General features: G+C 37.1%; 1 long non-coding RNA gene across 3 annotated transcripts in view; it reads right to left on the minus strand.

Annotated features, from left to right (window-relative positions):
• Nucleotides 1-17,371, minus strand: part of LOC129421253 (uncharacterized) — a 192,463-nt gene that overhangs the window by 130,256 nt on the left and 44,836 nt on the right. Inside the window, exon 4 of one of the 3 annotated variants that reach the window (XR_008637041.2) lies at nucleotides 13,555-14,003. The exons of the other annotated variants lie outside the window; for them this stretch is intronic. This is a non-coding gene — a long non-coding RNA (uncharacterized lncRNA). Of the gene's footprint in view, nucleotides 1-13,554; nucleotides 14,004-17,371 lie in introns of those variants that run through there. 3 annotated transcript variants of the gene reach the window in all.

The raw sequence follows: 17,371 nt of genomic DNA on the forward strand, positions 1-17,371 counted from the left end.
GGGGAATATTTACTACAACCAGATCGGCTTGCTTTGATTGATATCTACCCTTGTGACTTATTAGGCATTGTCAGAGGAAAGGCCCTGCGGTGATGTTAAATAATTTTTCATTGATAATCACCCTGTCACTCCTTACCAGACAACTTTTTGAAGACCAACCTGACTGAGAGGGGAGGGGAGGCGGAGCTCGGGGCAGACACAAGGCCTCTTAATTTCTTAATAAATGCTTCTTTGGAGTGGGACGGGGATTAGGGCCGAGAGAGCTGTCACAGGGACAGGTGAGAGAGGAGCTGGCAGCTTTTAATTTCTCTGTGTGGAACGATGAGGCTCTACAGAGACTAATCTCCTTATCAACATTGAGCCACTGCCTGAGGGCCACTGCTGCCATTCACACCCATTCATGGCCCCCCCACCCTGGTTTCCCTCTTAGAGTCTAGGTTTTGCATGGTGCAATCTACTTAAAACAATATGTGCCAAGTTCTCTATCGTAGTTATTCAACGGGGATGCAGATATCGAGTTGATGTGATGGATGGAGAAAATGCCTTGTGCATTCTGGACAACAGCAGAACTTTAAATTTGCCAGCAAGGTTCTGTGCGAGGAGTACTGACATTTGACATTTATGTGTGTTCCATGGGATCAAACCCATGACTTTTGGCGCAGCTATCAGTGTGCATTGACCTGCTTTTTTTGTAATATTAATATTAATGTCCACGCATGTATAGCTCTAAACAGGAGGAGTGGCAGAAGCTGTTTAAAGCGTGTAATGCGAGATGACACATCGAGCAGATCAACAGCTCTTGTCACGGTCTTGCTGAGATGTCTCTTCACCTTCCACTCCAGACTTTATCAATTACTGTCTAACACAACCACAGCACTGAAGACGACAGCACTGCTGTTAAAACGTGTTTGGTTAGCAGTTTCTTTGAGTCAGATGAGGGAATGTTCATTTATCATATGGATATCTGAAGTGTTAGGGTTTAATCCATGCACAGTTTCGTCCTCACACAGAACTGGCTCTGTTCATATATACACTAAAAAACAACTGCTTGTACCCAAATTTTAAAGTTGAATCAATCTGAATTTACATTAATTTTAAACTTTCTTGACTACACTGTAAAAAGTGAAAAGTTGGATCAACTAAAAAAATTTTTTTTTCACTTTTTAGAGTGTAACAGGGGAGTTGCTATATATTATAAAAATAAAGTTGAATTAGCTTAAATTAACTCAACTTTATTTTTATACCTGTAATTTATAGCAACTCCTATAAAATGTATATGTAAAAATACAAAAGGAAATAAGTGTTGCCATACACCAAGAAAGTAGAGCTATAAGTAAAATCAAGATTTTGTCTGAGCCAATGGTATATGTTGTCCTTTCGCAGTTTCTGCGACCCAAGTTCGATTCCCGGCTCGTGGTCATTTGCTGATCCCTTTCCCATCTCCCCTCCCTGTACTTTCCTGTCCTCTCCTAACCTCACTGTTTAATGACGGCAAAACTGGCCAAAAATATGAAAAACTGGCAAAAAAAGGTAATTAATATATAAATTAATAGCATAGCTCACATGATTTTGACTATATGAATATAATAAAATCTATGCTTATTTTGGTATTTAGACTCGATGTTGTTGAGATTTCTTAATGCTTTCTCATGGCAGATTGTACGCATTTTACAAGTATTCGTATTCATTTGTATGACCAAATTTTCCTACACTGTAAAAAAATTCCGTAAAAAACACTGTAAAAAAATTCCGTAGAAATTACAGTGTTACTTGCAGCTGGTTGCCGGTAACTTACCGTAGATTTAAATGTATGTTATTTACTGGCAAGAGTTTGTTCATAGTTAAATATATTTTTTTATATTAATATTAATAAGACTTTTATAATATTAAAGTCTTTATCTTTACAGAATAAAACTATAAAATAACAGCCTCATGCAAAGCATTCTGGGAACCAGAAATCATCATCAACCTTTTCTATTTTTTGCTTCAGATTTTGTTTTCCAGAATGCTTTGCTTGATGCGATTAGTTTTACTCTGTAAAGAAAAAGACTTGTAAATGTTCATTTAACTTTGAACAAAATGTTGCCAGTAAATAACATACATTCAAATCTACGGTAAGTTACTGGCAACCAGCTGCAAGTAATACTGTCATTTCTACTGATTTTTTACAGTGTACGATTTGGTTCGCCCCGTGACGTTGGGGATAGTGGTTCATTATTGTTAGCTGTGATAATTGTATATTTTTGTTTCGAACAAATTCATATAAATTAGCTTATACAAACGAGTGATTTATGGATTAAACTCTAGATGAGATATAAATGTGTTCAATGGATCCTTTATCTCAGGAGAAATTTTTGAGAACTTACACAAAACTTTTGACAAAAGTCGGCCAATATTTGGACTTTTTTTATTATTGGCATTGGCTGATAAATTTTTTTTCAATCGGCCAGTGAATTTCTCTATTACTTAAATTAGTCTGACAGACAGTAAAACGACCAATCATTATTCACTTTTTAACATGATGTTATGCTGTTTCACAAGTTTAACACACTTATTCAAACAGTACCGTCACCGTGAGATGTCAGATCCACATTAATTATGTGTTGTAATTATGTTTGAAGTACTTTAAAAGGGTATATTTATGCATAAAAAAAATATTTTTACTTTCACCAATTTTATGTTTATCTCTTATTTACGGTAATAACATTTATGTTATATTGGCCTCATATCGGCCACACAGCTTTCTTAATATCGGTATTGGCATCGGGCATAAAAAACCCCTTTATCAGTCGACCTCAAAACTTTACTGTACACTGTAAAAAATTGCTGTTAAAAAACGGAGAATTTTGGACAGTAATTTACCGTTTTTAATAAACACAGTTGAATACTGTAAATGAAAATGAATTTGACGTGCAAACTAATAACAGCAAGCTGCTGTTCAGTCTTACGGAATAATACAGTATTTTTTTTGTCTGGTCAGGCACGTCAGACATGTGACTAACTCATCTGCAACGAGGCACATTAACAGTCAAATAGATTTAATTACGCTGTTTTTCGGCACTTTATTATTTGAGAAGGAAGCGGAATTAAAAGAGGATCGAATTTCACTCTGACTGTGACCCTGCCAGCACCGAGACAGACGCGAATTCGCTTGTTTTTTACTCTTTGCCTGTATATCAAGGTAAGCACAAACTGAACAAAGTCTATGTTTCTAAGTGAAATAACCGCCAAATTGTTATATAGCCTATATGCTTATTTTTGAACCATTACTAAAAACGATGTATTAGATTTTTACATATTTTGGGGTGCCCTTACGAAAGTTAAGCATGGTTTTATTGGTAAAAGTATGTTTTGGTGTACTGGATACTATCAGCAAAACCATGGTTTTACTACACGGTTTAAGTATGTTTTTTGTGGTTATGGTTTTACTATAGTAACCATGTTTTTTGGTTTTAACAGTAGTAAAACCATGGTTCATTTTCGTAAGGGATGATCATTAAACGAAATCAACAGCTACATTAGTTAGCATCTTTATTTGTATTTAACTTATGTTAATTTGCAATCTAATCAAATGTCTGACTGACTTGTGATTATATATTGATATTTTTTAAAATCTACATGACGGATTGGGCTCTGTTTCACCATTTGCTTAAGGGTTTATTGAAATGAATTTGACGTGCAAACTAATAACAGCAAGCTGCTGTTCAGTCTTACGGAATAATACAGTATTTTTTTTTTTTTTGTCTGGTCAGGCACGTCAGATGACACGTGACTAACTCATCTGCAACGAGGCACATTAACAGTCAAATAGATTTAATTACGCTGTTTTTCGGCACTTTATTATTTGAGAAGGAAGCGGAATTAAAAGAGGATCGAATTTCACTCTGACTGTGACCCTGCCAGGACCGAGACAGACGCGAATTCGCGTGTTTTTTACTCTTCGCCTGTACAGTATATCAAGGTAAGCACAAACTGAACAAAGTCTATGTTTCTAAGTGAAATAACCGCCAAATTGTTATATATATGCTTATTTTTGAACCATTACTAAAAACGATGTATTAGAATTTTACATATTTTGGGCTGCCCTTACGAAAGTTAAGCATGGTTTTATTGTGGTAAAAGTATAGCATGTTTTGGTGTATTGAATACTATCAGCAAAACCATGGTTTTACTACACGGTTTAAGTATGTTTTTTTGTGGTTATGGTTTTACTATAGTAACCATGTTTTTTGGTTTTAACAGTAGTAAAACCATGGTTCATTTTCGTAAGGGATGATCATTAAACGAATTAACAACAGCTACATTAGTTAGCATCTTTATTTGTATTTAACTTATGTTAATTTGCAATCCAATCAAATGTCTGACTGACTTGTGATTATATATTGATATTTTTTAAAATCTACATGACGGATTGGGCTCTGTTTCACCATTTGTTTAAGGGTTGATTGAAATGTGCAGGTTTATTTTCTTAAGGGATGATCATTAAATGAATTAACAACAGCTACATTAGTTAGCATCTTTATTTGTATTTAACTTATGTTAATTTGCAAACTAATCAAATGTCTGACTGACTTGTGATTATATATCCGAGGGTGAAGATGCGGAGCTGACTCTCATCCGGCTGCTGATGGCCTACTTTGATGAGAAAACAGAGGGACTGATACTCCGTGCTGATGTAAGTTTTGTTTGTTATTATTCAGTTTGTTAAGTATTATTTAAGTAAGACTTATTTTGATGCCTGCTATGACTGTACACACAATTTCATTTTTAATTTCCATACCATTGTTCATGTTCTACAGATGTCTGCCACTGCGGCAGATGTTGAGCAAACCCTGACCCTCCCTGCTAGTCCAAGGCTGATACTGCTGGGTAAGTGTCACAGTAAGGTATGGAGTATAGAACCATAAAACAGTATAGAAAATTCTGTCAAATTCATCTCTTTCTGAAATTAATCTCATCAGCTTTTCCAAGTAATGGATTTGCAGCAGTATAATATCGGATAGTGTTTTTGGACATTAACTATAATTGTTGTCTGCATCAGTTGCTGGTGATGAAATCACACTTGGAGGTTGGATGATCAGCATCGAAAACAACATAATCTGTGAAGGCATCCAGCAAAGCTTCATCAGAGGGCTGGCTGCAGTTTTCGCCACCTACTATGTTTTCAACTTGCAATACCAAGAGGAAGCTGCAAGGACACTGGAGTTTGTCCAAAGGTAAATCCTCTGCTAGCTGTTCAAGAATGTCACATTGCGTTAAATTAGTGTCTCTTTCTTGTTTGTAAATTGACTTTGATTGCAGTAGTTCTTTTACATAGTAAGTTGAAGTTTAAGCTAGCATGTGCATACCCAGCTAACAAAAAAAAGTTCTTAGAACGTTACTTGAAAGTTCCCAATGTTCCCAAAAACGTTGTGCCAACATAAAGTGTCAGGTTTTCTTGACATTCTAAGAACGTTTCTTGTTTGGTAAAAGATAGAAAAACATTGCATTTTATTATTTAAAAAACTTTTATAAAACATTATTTCTAAATGTTCTCTAAAAATATTGCTGTAGAAAACAAAATTCACTTATTAAGTTTAGATGTTGATGTTTCATTAAAAGTCACCATATTGGTGATCATTGTTTGTTTTAGTTGGACTCATGACCCTTGACTTTTTACTTACTATTCTTTCCCTGGTTGCATTTCTTTGTGTTTATAAAGCACATTTGTTATGTAAAGTTAGTGCAATTCTCTAGTGGTTGGTACTTAAGAGTAAAGATCATCGTTTAATTAAATGATTTACTCATCAATTTTCTTTTCTGTCAATAATGTTTATGAGATACAGCACTCACACAACATGTTTGTCATAAAGGATTCTTAGGAATTTTGGACGAAAATTAACTGCTGTATATTTGGGACATACAAACATGAAGAATCAGAGTATGAATCACAAACATGATGACAATTAAATGAAAACCTTCATGCTGCGAATGCATGCTGGGTATCAAAAATCACAAATCTCACCCAGGACTCCCAGCATGCACTGCAGCATGGATAAATAATAAAATTTGACAATTTTCTTTGTCACCGTGGTTGAGATTCATACTTTGATTCTTGATGTTTGTACGTCACAAATACACAGTGGTTAATTTTTGTCCAAAGTTTCTCAAACTCCTTAATGGCAAACTGATGTAAAAGTGCTGGATTTCATATACATTATTGTCAGAAAATAAACTTTTATGAGTAAATCGATTAACTAGATGATGATCTTTACCATTGTGCACCAACCACCCGCAGAATTGCCCAATTAACAACAAATGTGTTTTATAAGCACAAAGTAAACACAACCAGGGAAAAGCTAGCATGATAAGAGTCAAGGGTCAGTGAATAATTCAGAAATATTTTTTAATAACAGTTTTAAAATAATAAAATGCAATGTTTCTGTTTTAATCATTGTGTCAACATTAAAAAAGGACATTGTCATATCGTTTGAAAATGGTAGAATGTAACATTCCTCTAACATTCAGACAACCAAGGAACGTTCTAATGCTGCGTTTACACCAACCGCATTTCACGCATCAAAATCGCGTCTACCGCGCCTAGTTTGCTGCTTGAACAGTTTGAATGCATTCACGCGTGTAGAGCGAAGTAGACTGTTTGCAGGATGGCTGAGGTTGATTGTGCATTTATCGAGAGAGTTACCGGTTTGTATTTGGTCACCTTACTATAGGCGGCACGGGTCGATAAACGTCACGTGACTCAAAAGTTAAATGTGTATTTACAACTTACCAGGTTGCCCAATGTCCTCACTGACACTCTTCCAAGCGAGGTCCTTTTTATTCCTGTCTCTATAGAAATAAGAACTTGTGTCGTATAGCTCCAGGTGACTGCTCACGGACAATATCAAGTTTTCATGCTGAATGAGTGACTTCGAGCGGGGGTGCCGCCACAGCAGCAAGCAGGCTCCTGATTGGTTAACGCGGCACGAAAATCCGCCAAAGTTCAAATTTTTGAACTCGGGCGTCAGCCGCAAATTTGCGTCAAACGCAAAATGCACAAAAAGCACCATGCGTGCATACCGCGCCATACGCTCAATTTGAGCCAACTAGAGGAGCGAATGAGGCGGAATTGTGTCTACTGCGCCGCGCCAAACGCCTCATCTGCGCCGTGAGACCTCCAGACGCGCATCAATTCACATTGACTTAACATTGAAATCACTCATGCTTCACACCGCGACTGGTGTAAACGCAGCATTAGAATGTCAAAAAAAACTGACACTTTATGTTGGCGGACTGTTTTTGGGAATGTTGGAAACTTTAAGGGAACATTCTTAGAATTAAGAATTACTTTGCTCTGTTAGCAGGGTATTTGGGTTTAGGCCAAATTTATTATCATACTGCATGTTTTTCGAATAAAGTAATTCTCTCTCATTACCTCTCTCATCTGTATGTTACTTTAATTTTACCAGAAAGGAATGGACAATACTGTGAGCTCTCTTGAAGTTTCATAAAAATTTACAATGTCCCATCAGCTGTATTTGTTAGATACCATCACTGATGTTTCTAAAGCTTCAACAAAACAAATAAGAAAATACAGTCTGCATGTTTCTGTTACTGGCAGTTGTTCCTGTTAAACTTAAACAATTATACTGTCATACCAGCCATGTGTAAATCTTCATACCACAGCACAGGCACTCAGTATATTATACTCACAGTATAATCAATTAGCATGGTTAGTTGATTTGTGAGACTTGTGTCCCTTTTGAACCCATTTAAGGACAGCATTGAAATAAAAATTATGCAGATACTGCATAATGGCAATAACCTAGAATATTTATACTGTGAATGCAGTGGGTTTTATTTGTCTTCATTGCAATTAATCTTTACTTATCCCATTGTACTTTGTAGACGCTTAATTGGTGTGAACCCTGAGAGGGGAACTAAAGCCAGCCAGGTGAAGTTGTCCAAGAAAACAGGAAAGCTGGTCACGAAAAAGGCAGCAACTGTGAATCCCCATGTGGCCACCCTGATCAAAAACCTCATGGACTTTGAGTGGGGTTTTATTTAATTTTTTTATAGTTATTTTATTTGAAGGTGATGACACAGCATTGTGTTCAGCAACCAGAACTGTACTGTGTTCAGCAACCAGATGTTTAAGAAAAGTCAAAACATTGTGTTCAGCAACCAGATGTTTAAGAAAAGTCACAACATTGTGTTCAGCAACCAGATGTTTAAGAAAAGTCAAAACATTGTGTTCTGCAACCAGATGTTCCTGTGCAGTCACAGTGTATTTTGAAATGCTGTGATATTTATGTGACATGTTTTATTCAGCCCAGTCTCATTGTTGAGGCAGAAGAAGAATGCACTGAATTTTATTATATTTAATAAAAAGAGTGTTTTATTGTCATCCTTGGTTTGAGACATTTTTTGAAAGCAATTTTAAGTGTTTATTTTAAAATTCTAGCAGTGTTACAATGTAAAGATCACATTCTACAGTATAGTTTATATTACAAAACAGTTTATTAAAATTACAGCAGGAACACTAAAATAACAGTATAATGCAACCAAACATCTGACAGTAGTATACTGTGCAGCTCTCTATTTTTACAGCACAGTCCCGTAATATTTCTACAGTAAAAAACTGTTGTTGTAAATAACAGTAGGTAATCTGTAAAATTACAACTATATGCTGGCAAATCTAGCTGCCAGTATATTACTGTAATTTAACAGTGAAATTTTTTACAGTGTATAGTCAAACCATTGTTTGATTAATTCAGGCTCCATTATAGCTTAAATGCCAAGTACAATAAATATTACAAATGTTATTTTTGTGTAAATTCTTAAAAGCAGACCAATCAAAGACTCTTTTTGGGCAAAGCACACTGTAGGTTTCAATTACAACTGAAAGAGACGTAAAGTCTGATGGCAAAGCAGAACCTTTATAAATTCTCCAAAGAACTAGAAAGTGGTGCTTTAATGAACCTACAAACCACAGATCTAAAGTAACTAAAGTCAAGAACTTTTGCTAAACAAACAAGAACACCAATAAAAATTGTCCTTGATAAGATGATTCTTCATAAACTTAAAATAAACTCAACTTTATTATTAATATAAGTATAGGCTATAATGTTTTCCCAAAGCTCCGCTCATATCCAGCAGTCCGGTGCGCGGGCCGAACGTAAAGCTAAATGATCCCGATAGAGTTGCTTTCGCCTCATGAGGTTCAAATCATTTCACTGGCCAGGTCTGGAAATTGCCTCTCACTTAGACAACTTCAGGTGGGCCAGACCCCGGTAATCTTCTGCACCTAATGAAAAGTTTAAAACATCGGGTGAAGGGTCAGGACCTCCCAGCCTGCTGGAGTTCCCGTGTAAATTGTTTGAATTAAGCGTTAGTACACGGTCTGAAATCGTATCCCTGCGAGGAGCGGTACATGCAGTAAAGGCGCTACAGCTCATTAACTTCACCCTCAAAACAGATTATCCTGCAACCGGCCATCGGGGAGCCGGCCGCGTCCGATTGGCTGGGAGGGCGTTCGTCTGTATTGATCAGGCAAAACCAATCGTGTGGCTTTATGTCCACTCTTATGGCAAATATTTATGGAGGAGACATTAGCCAATCATCGAACGGCGATAATGGGGAGAGTACAGCTGGGACCGTTCTAAAACTCTGATCTCATCGAGTGAAAATTGGCGGATGAGACGTTTATACGATGAACTAAACCAGCTGTCAGTACGTCATTCAATACTCTAAACTTTATTGTATGCAAACAGGTGCCGTTTCTATCCAAAGAAGACTAATCTGAGCGATGGCGACCTGCGTTCAACGTTTTTTATCATGCCTTTACATCATTATACCATACGCGTAGTTCTGGCCTTAAAACTATGAACACTTTCATAAAGTCATATCTATAATATATTTCCTTTTACCACAATCTCTCTTCATGTCTGGTGTGAGAGCTTTTGAAAGATCTTGCATTAAGTCGGCGTGGCCTCTAATGATTACTACGAGAGGGGAGCTTTCGTTTCCCCAACCCTAGAAGATCACAGGGGACGGATGGCAACACCCTTCTCCCTCTGTGCCAACGGGAGGTGATTAAAAACTTAGTGGTGAATTGGACCATCAGAGCCCCTTTAAGAACCCGTTCCCTCACTGAGAGGAGCTACCTGGCTCTTTTACGAGAGGATGCATCATTAATGAAGATGAGAGAGTTAATCATTTTCACATTCATTCTCACAATCCCCCCATTTGCACTCAACCCATCCACTTTTGAGCTCGATTTAAATGTATATTTCATTACAGATCCATCGTGCATGCTGGGTCACGTCATATAGATGTTGAGATTATGAGTATCTTCTCTTCACGCGATGCACATTGTGAATTCACCAGATGTGAATATTGTATAAGTCTGTAAGCATCAAATTTTGGGAGAAAACGCTAAATATTATTATTAATTCAAGAAAATGTTGAAAATATAATCCTAGTGGTGTTTAAATCAGAGTCAGAGTATCTCCTCATCGATTCTAGACACTGTTTATAAACCTGCCGAGTCCACTATCAGTTTTCCTACCGAAACTGACAGACTTTCGATAGACTTCTTGGAAAACAAAGCTTTGGCTTTGTGGCTTTTAGCGTGTCGACTGTTGACTCTACAAGCAATGCGGAGTCAGATCTGTTAGTGGTTGTTTGTGAATCTAAGAGATCAGCAGTCGCTGTTTACATATGTAAAGTCAGTCCTAATTGTCTCATCTGATATTCCTACTCACAGACTGAGCTGTTTAGTCTCTAGACCCAATAAAAAACATGTTTCATGATAGTTGTTTGACAACATTTGATATTTAGTTTTAAATGAGCCAGATTTAATTTAACTCTGTTTAAAAGCAGTTCAAAGGAGAATTTTATACTGTAAGCATCCCACATGACAAAATATTGTGCCTTACTGTGCATTCAGACCGCCACTGGCGAGAGCGTCAAAGTGGCCGGAAGTCATTCATTTTCAATGAGAGCCGGTGGCGAGCTCCGATGAGCAGCGGCGCGGCGCGTCATGTACAGCGTGAGCGTCGAGGAGAGTTAAAATCAGCTCAACTTTATGGTAATGAGATATGACCCGGTTCGGCGGCAATCAATCGGAAGGCGGAAATGTTCAGCGGCAACCAATCGGATGGCGGACACCTCCGCCTGAGAGGAGTTCAGAGAATGCATTCGAGCGTCCACTACACCTTTTCTTTAGCGTCGTTGGCAGGGCAGCCAGAGCTTTTATTGACGCTCTCTCCGGTGGCGGTCTGATTGCACAGTTACAGTACAGTACTGTAATACGCGAACTTGAAGGTCCTCTGAGAAATTTAATCCTGTCCGAATGCAAATGTCTGTTTTTGCCAGCAATAGCCTCTTTCACACAGTAATTCTGGTAAATTACCATGAATTTACCAGAATGAATTTACCAGTAAATACAAAAATGTGCTGTTCACACACGCAGTGGCGTTCCATTATTTTACCAGTAAGACATCATTCACACATCAGTATCAAAATACCGGTAAATTCGTTGAGAAAGCGGAAGTACCTGTAGCACGCGGCGAGCTCAGTGTTGTATTTGTAAACAATCCACGTCGTTCATAACCACGGTCCGTATTTTGTTGTTTTCACGTCTGTGGTAAACAGTCGCGAAGTTGCTCATGACCAAAAAACATTGAATGAGACGACGTCAAACCAAAAATGCGTTTTTAACAACAGTTTGCACTTTAGGCTTCACAGAGGTCGTGCTAAGGACGTCTGCAATTCGGCGGTAAGCTGTTTTAAACAACTTTGGTGAAGAAATGTGGACGTAAACTTCAGGTGTGCTCAACTTTCAAGCAGCATGTGTGTGTGTGGAAACGTCAGTAAACACTGAGGGGGTAAACGCGTCATCTGTATTAAAACGCTATGATTGGCCCGAAGCTGTCAGCACGGTCTGACGTCGTCCATTCTAAATGCCGGTAATCCTATAATTTTCGTTCACACACAGCGCTTACCGGTAAATTACTGGTAATCTTACAACCTGTCTTACTGGTAAATTGGGAGCACTGATTTACCGGAAAGGTTCTGTTCACACATGACCTGTTAACGGCAATTTACCAGTAAATTACCAGTAAAGACTGTATGTGTGAAAGGGACTAATATCTTTTGAAAACATGTTTTTTTTTGTGTGTTTTGGCCAAGGTCATCTGCCTAAGGTCTTATTAACTCTTTGCCCGCCATTAACAAAATAACTCGTCAATTAAAGGTACAGTGTGTAAATTTTAAAAGGATCTTTTGACAGCAATGCATTCTAATATAGATAACCATGTTTTCATTGCTGTATAAAGACATTACAAAATGAATTGTATTGTTTTTATTACCTTAGAATCAGCTGTTTTTATCTACATACTTACATGGATGTCGCCATTTTGTGCCTTCATGTTTCTAAAGTAGCCCTAGACGGACAAACTGCTATACAGAGTTCGTTTGTCACAGGCGATGATATGTTTGTATGTGGCGGCTACCGTAGCTTCTCTATGTGCTTCGAAAGGGAGGGGTGCAAGCACGAACTGATTTTGCCAAGTGGTTAAAGTCCTCAGGGCAACATATTGTGTTGACCCAGGGACAACATTTTTCTAAATAAAACCTAAACCCACCCCAACCCTAACCATAACCAAACCCTAAAATCAGAGGGACATGATAAGTGAAAAACAATGGCATAGAAACAGTTAATCCTGGTTGTAAGCTTAAACTTAAAACAAACTGTAAACTTAATTCTGATATCTGATTGGTTAATTTAAAATGTTGTCCCAGGGTCAACATAACGTTGCCCTGAGGACATCAACCACTTGGCAAAATCAGGAGAGCCGGGGTGCAATTCACAACAATAAAATCTACACACTGCACCTTTAAGAGAAAACACTTCCCTGCCAATGACAAGAATTTCCGGCTTTCCGCAATACCGCGCACTTCCGCAACTTATACAACCCGGAAATAGCGCCTCACATGAAAGAGAAAGAACTCGGTGTATGTATTAAAGATCGTTCTGCATCTGATCTCTATCAAAAGTCCTTCACAAAAATGGAATTATCTTTGCTCAAAATTGGAGAAACCTATCCATATTTGAGAGTTGATAAAAAGAGAAATAATGAAGGCGAGTTTTTTTTTGAAAGCAGAGGGTCTGTTCTTTCATTTGATATATTGTTTGTTTATATAGAAGAACATTTTCTGGAAGGCATTAAACTTTTGTAAAAATCATGAAAAATACTAGCGCTGACTGGCAACTTTTTTTTTAAACGCTGACGGGGAAAGAATTAACGCGTGTATATTGTACTTCCTGTGTCCCATTCATTCAGACATATTTTGGAATAATTTTACATTTTAATCCAAAATGTCAAAAATCATTCACTCCCACCTCTGGAATAGCATGTGAATTTTAGTTTGTTTTATTTTGTAGTAAAACATATCTTTAGTAAAAATCATGTTTTTCAAAATATAAAAGATATAAATCTCATTTAATGATGAATAGGCCACATTTGAAAACTTAAAGTACCTAAAAGTAAACATGATTTTTTTATATTTTGCTGCTCCTTTCCTAAAATACCAACCACAACCCTTACAAATAAAATCACTGTAATATTTGAAACAGTGTTACTTTAACAGAAGCATATGATGCCCAGTCCAAAACATTATAAAAACACTGTATTTTCTACTTTCCAATAATGTGTCTCTCTGTGGCTTATTGTGGCAAATCTCTCATAAGCTCTTCAGCGTTCCTCACAGTCCTCCTCAACTTTAAGACCCGAGACCAAACGCGTGTTTCTTCATAAGCGAGGTCTCCATTAAGCCCCGGTCTCTGCGGGAGCGCGGGCGTGAGACGTTTGTGTAATGTGACTGTATTCCTCGGTGTGCGGTGTCCAGGTTCAGGAGGTTAGGCTGCGTCTGTAATCTCAGAAGGTGCGGGTGACTCCCGACAAGCTTCGCTTTCTGCTTCAGGAGTCACATCGTCAGCGAGGGCCTCACTTTGCATACTAACAGGACAGGAGAGGGAAGTCACACTTGTTCTGGAGGACACAGCTAAAAACGCCCTCCATATACCTGCGCCACCTTTTGGGTAAGCAGCAGCTAACCTGCGGCACGATAATGATTATACATCAATGCGATTCTAAATCTTAAAAGGGCTTTGATATACATAAATAATAGACAAGTGTGCTTCGTGATAGGGGTGTAACAATACATCGATATGGATTGATGCATCAATTAAATTTCAAATGATAAGATGCATCAAAGCCACACATAAAATATCGCTATGAGGTACATTACCTTAATTTTGACACTCTCCGTGTCCTCATTCCTTGGCGTAACATCCATGTACGCATTTCCGCCAAAGCTCGCATTTTCTTTTATTTTCATGTAATAGTGTCAGCAAGCGAATGCAAAACAGCAACAAAGCGGTTGTAACAGCGAAAACACAGCAAAAGAAGACATTGTGACTGCTATCGGACGCAAATCGTGGGTTTGAGAATATTTTGTATTTGGAAAATGGATTGGACAGACAGATCACCAGCTGGGACACTAAAGACTTTGACTGTTGCCATCACAAGCTTGATTTTGTGTGACATTTTATTTTTCTTTATTTAAAAGTGTTTTTTTTTATTCTTAGTTTGTTGTTGTTGTAAATGTCCCAGATTGTGCCATTTTTAAAGAGTTTAATTAAACGTTCATGTTTTATATTTTGGTTGCATTATCGTAATTGCATCAAATATTTTTTTATGTATCTGCAAATATATCATCGCTGGCGGAGATACTGTATCGTATCGCAATGAACTGTTCGATTTACAACCCTACTGTACTTCCTAAGGACAGATTAAAGGGATAGTTCACCCAAAAATGAAAATCTATCCTTACAGGTGTATATTAGCTAGTAAAGTGCTACAACCTTGTAAAATGCATATCTCCTTCGTAAGGTTAATGTATATTTTACACTGTACCTGTTTAAATAAATAAATAAATTAAAAATGAAAAAAAATTATCACTCTCATGTTGTTACAAACCTCTGTAAATTTCTTTGTTCTGATAAACCTACCTAGTCTCATGTAGATGCGTATAAATAGCACGAAGTGTGAAAATCGTGCAATACACACGCCAAATTCTAATTTGGCATGCATATGATACGCCAGTCCTTCCCATTCACTTAAACGACGCATCTTTTATGACGTTTTATTTATTGGTTTCTCACATTTTTTCTGTTTTTTAAACCATTTTCGCTTGGGTTTAGGGTTACATTTGAGATTTGCTTAAGTAGGTTATTTAAGAGATTTCTCATGGTCGCTTGGAGTTGGGGTTAGAATTGGGGTTTGGGTTAGAATGTCATTTTTATATAATAAAAAGTTGTTCTAACCCTAAACCAAAGCGAAAATGGTAAAAAAGCAAAAAAATTAGAAAGCATTAAATAAAATGACAGAAAAGATGTGCCGTTTAAGTGAACGGGAAGGACTGGTGTATCATATGCATGCCAAATTGGAATTTGGCGTATGCATTGCATGATTTTTCACATTTCGCTATTTATATACAACTCCGTAAGACTAGGTTGGATAAACACAAAGTAAGATATTTTGAGCAATGTTTGTAACCAGACCAATCAGAAGCCCTATTTACTTCCGTAGTAGGGAAAAAATAGTATAGAAGTGAATGGTGCTTCTGATCAATTTGGAAAGAAAGAAAATCTAAACAAGTGTGTAACAACATGAGAATGCGTAAATGACAGAAATTTCATCTTGGGTGAACTATCCCTTTAAGGCACCAGGTCTGTGCAGATATGTCGAGTTTACCAAAAATATGAACCTCGCCACAATATCGCACAATGCCAGTGGGAAACTTCTTAAGGTTCAAAACATAAATGCAAAGGTCTAAATTTGGCTGATGGATTTCCTCATCCATTGTTGGGAATGTGCAGTTCATGGGTACATTACAAGTCAAAAACTTTAAGTACATTTTCAAGTATGCATTAGTTTGGGTCAGTCAAATAGTCAATGTTCAATGTACTGAAGCAAAACCTGTTTAGTGTACAATATAGTGTTTTTGGCCAAATGGATATTTAAACCTCACAAACATAAAACCATATATTTATTCAAGCAGCTGTCGATCTTGAAGCTCTAAACATCCATCCAACCACATTAATTGTTATAATATTTTGTCGTGGGAGGCATTTATTCTGTGCAAACTACTGCCAAAAAAGCAACTAATAGCTTTCGGTTTCATTAAGATAAAAACGCTCAGTACATCTTATAATCTCGAAACAATTTACAAATCATTAAGAGAAATGTTAAAATACCAAGAATCCCATTACTCAACTCGATTATGGATTCGTAATCTTTTCAATAACAACAACAACTTTGTTGGTTTACGCAGACACAACCAAATGGATAAACCACCACTGCAAAACCAAATCACATTGAAGGATCCTACCTTCAGACCTGATCTAACAACATCGACCAGTTTATCGAAAGAGAGATAGTCGAATAATCTCCTATTCAGAGCAGGTACTAATGAAGAATTCCATATATTCAAAAATTTAATTAAAACCCCAAAGATTTCAAATTAGATGCAATTTGAAATGCCTGGGGCAGAAATACATGCACTTGCGTGGCAAGGGTATCAGACTGAAAGTTGATATCGTAATTGGTCTTGATGTATTTTCTGTGTTGCCAGGCTGAAGCGAGGAGCTCATAACCATGGATGAATCCTCAGTAGATTACCTGCTCATTGAGAATGCCATCACTCAGGTTCCCTCTTCTCTAAATTACCCCGGCACTAAAGCTCTCTACCGGAGACGCAGCTGGCCACCAGCGCCACACATGAGTTATGCATACCACACCCACTGCACGCAAATATGCTCGACTGAATATTAAAATATAATTGCCATTCATTCTAAGTAGCTTAAACCGTTTTGATATTTCCTTTTTAAAACGATTTGGAGTCTCTGCAGTCATTATTTTCAAAGAGGCAATTCATAGTCTAATGACGGCAATGCTAACGCTAAGGTTTGCTCAGATATGCATTTTTTTACTGCTGCTTATAGTATCTTTAGTGTTCTTATTTATTTGTGTTCACTTGATCCTTGTAAAAAAAACAAAAAAACATTTGTATGAAACACGTCACCAGTTTGTTAAATACAAAACAACATTTGAAAAATCATTACTGTAAATCCAACACAAAATAAAAGGGCTGAACAGTATTGAAGAAGATTACGATATGTTGTAACTTGCTAAATTGTACGGTATACCATATGCTGTAGAATAATGCTTTAAATTTGTAAAATCTATTTGAATAATAATATATTTAAAAACGTTTTATTTAAAGGTGCAGTGTGTAAATTTTAGCGGCATCTAGTGGTGAG

The sequence above is a fragment of the Misgurnus anguillicaudatus genome, chromosome 4, assembly GCF_027580225.2.
Source record: "Misgurnus anguillicaudatus chromosome 4, ASM2758022v2, whole genome shotgun sequence".
Classification (NCBI taxonomy): Eukaryota; Metazoa; Chordata; class Actinopteri; order Cypriniformes; family Cobitidae; genus Misgurnus; species Misgurnus anguillicaudatus.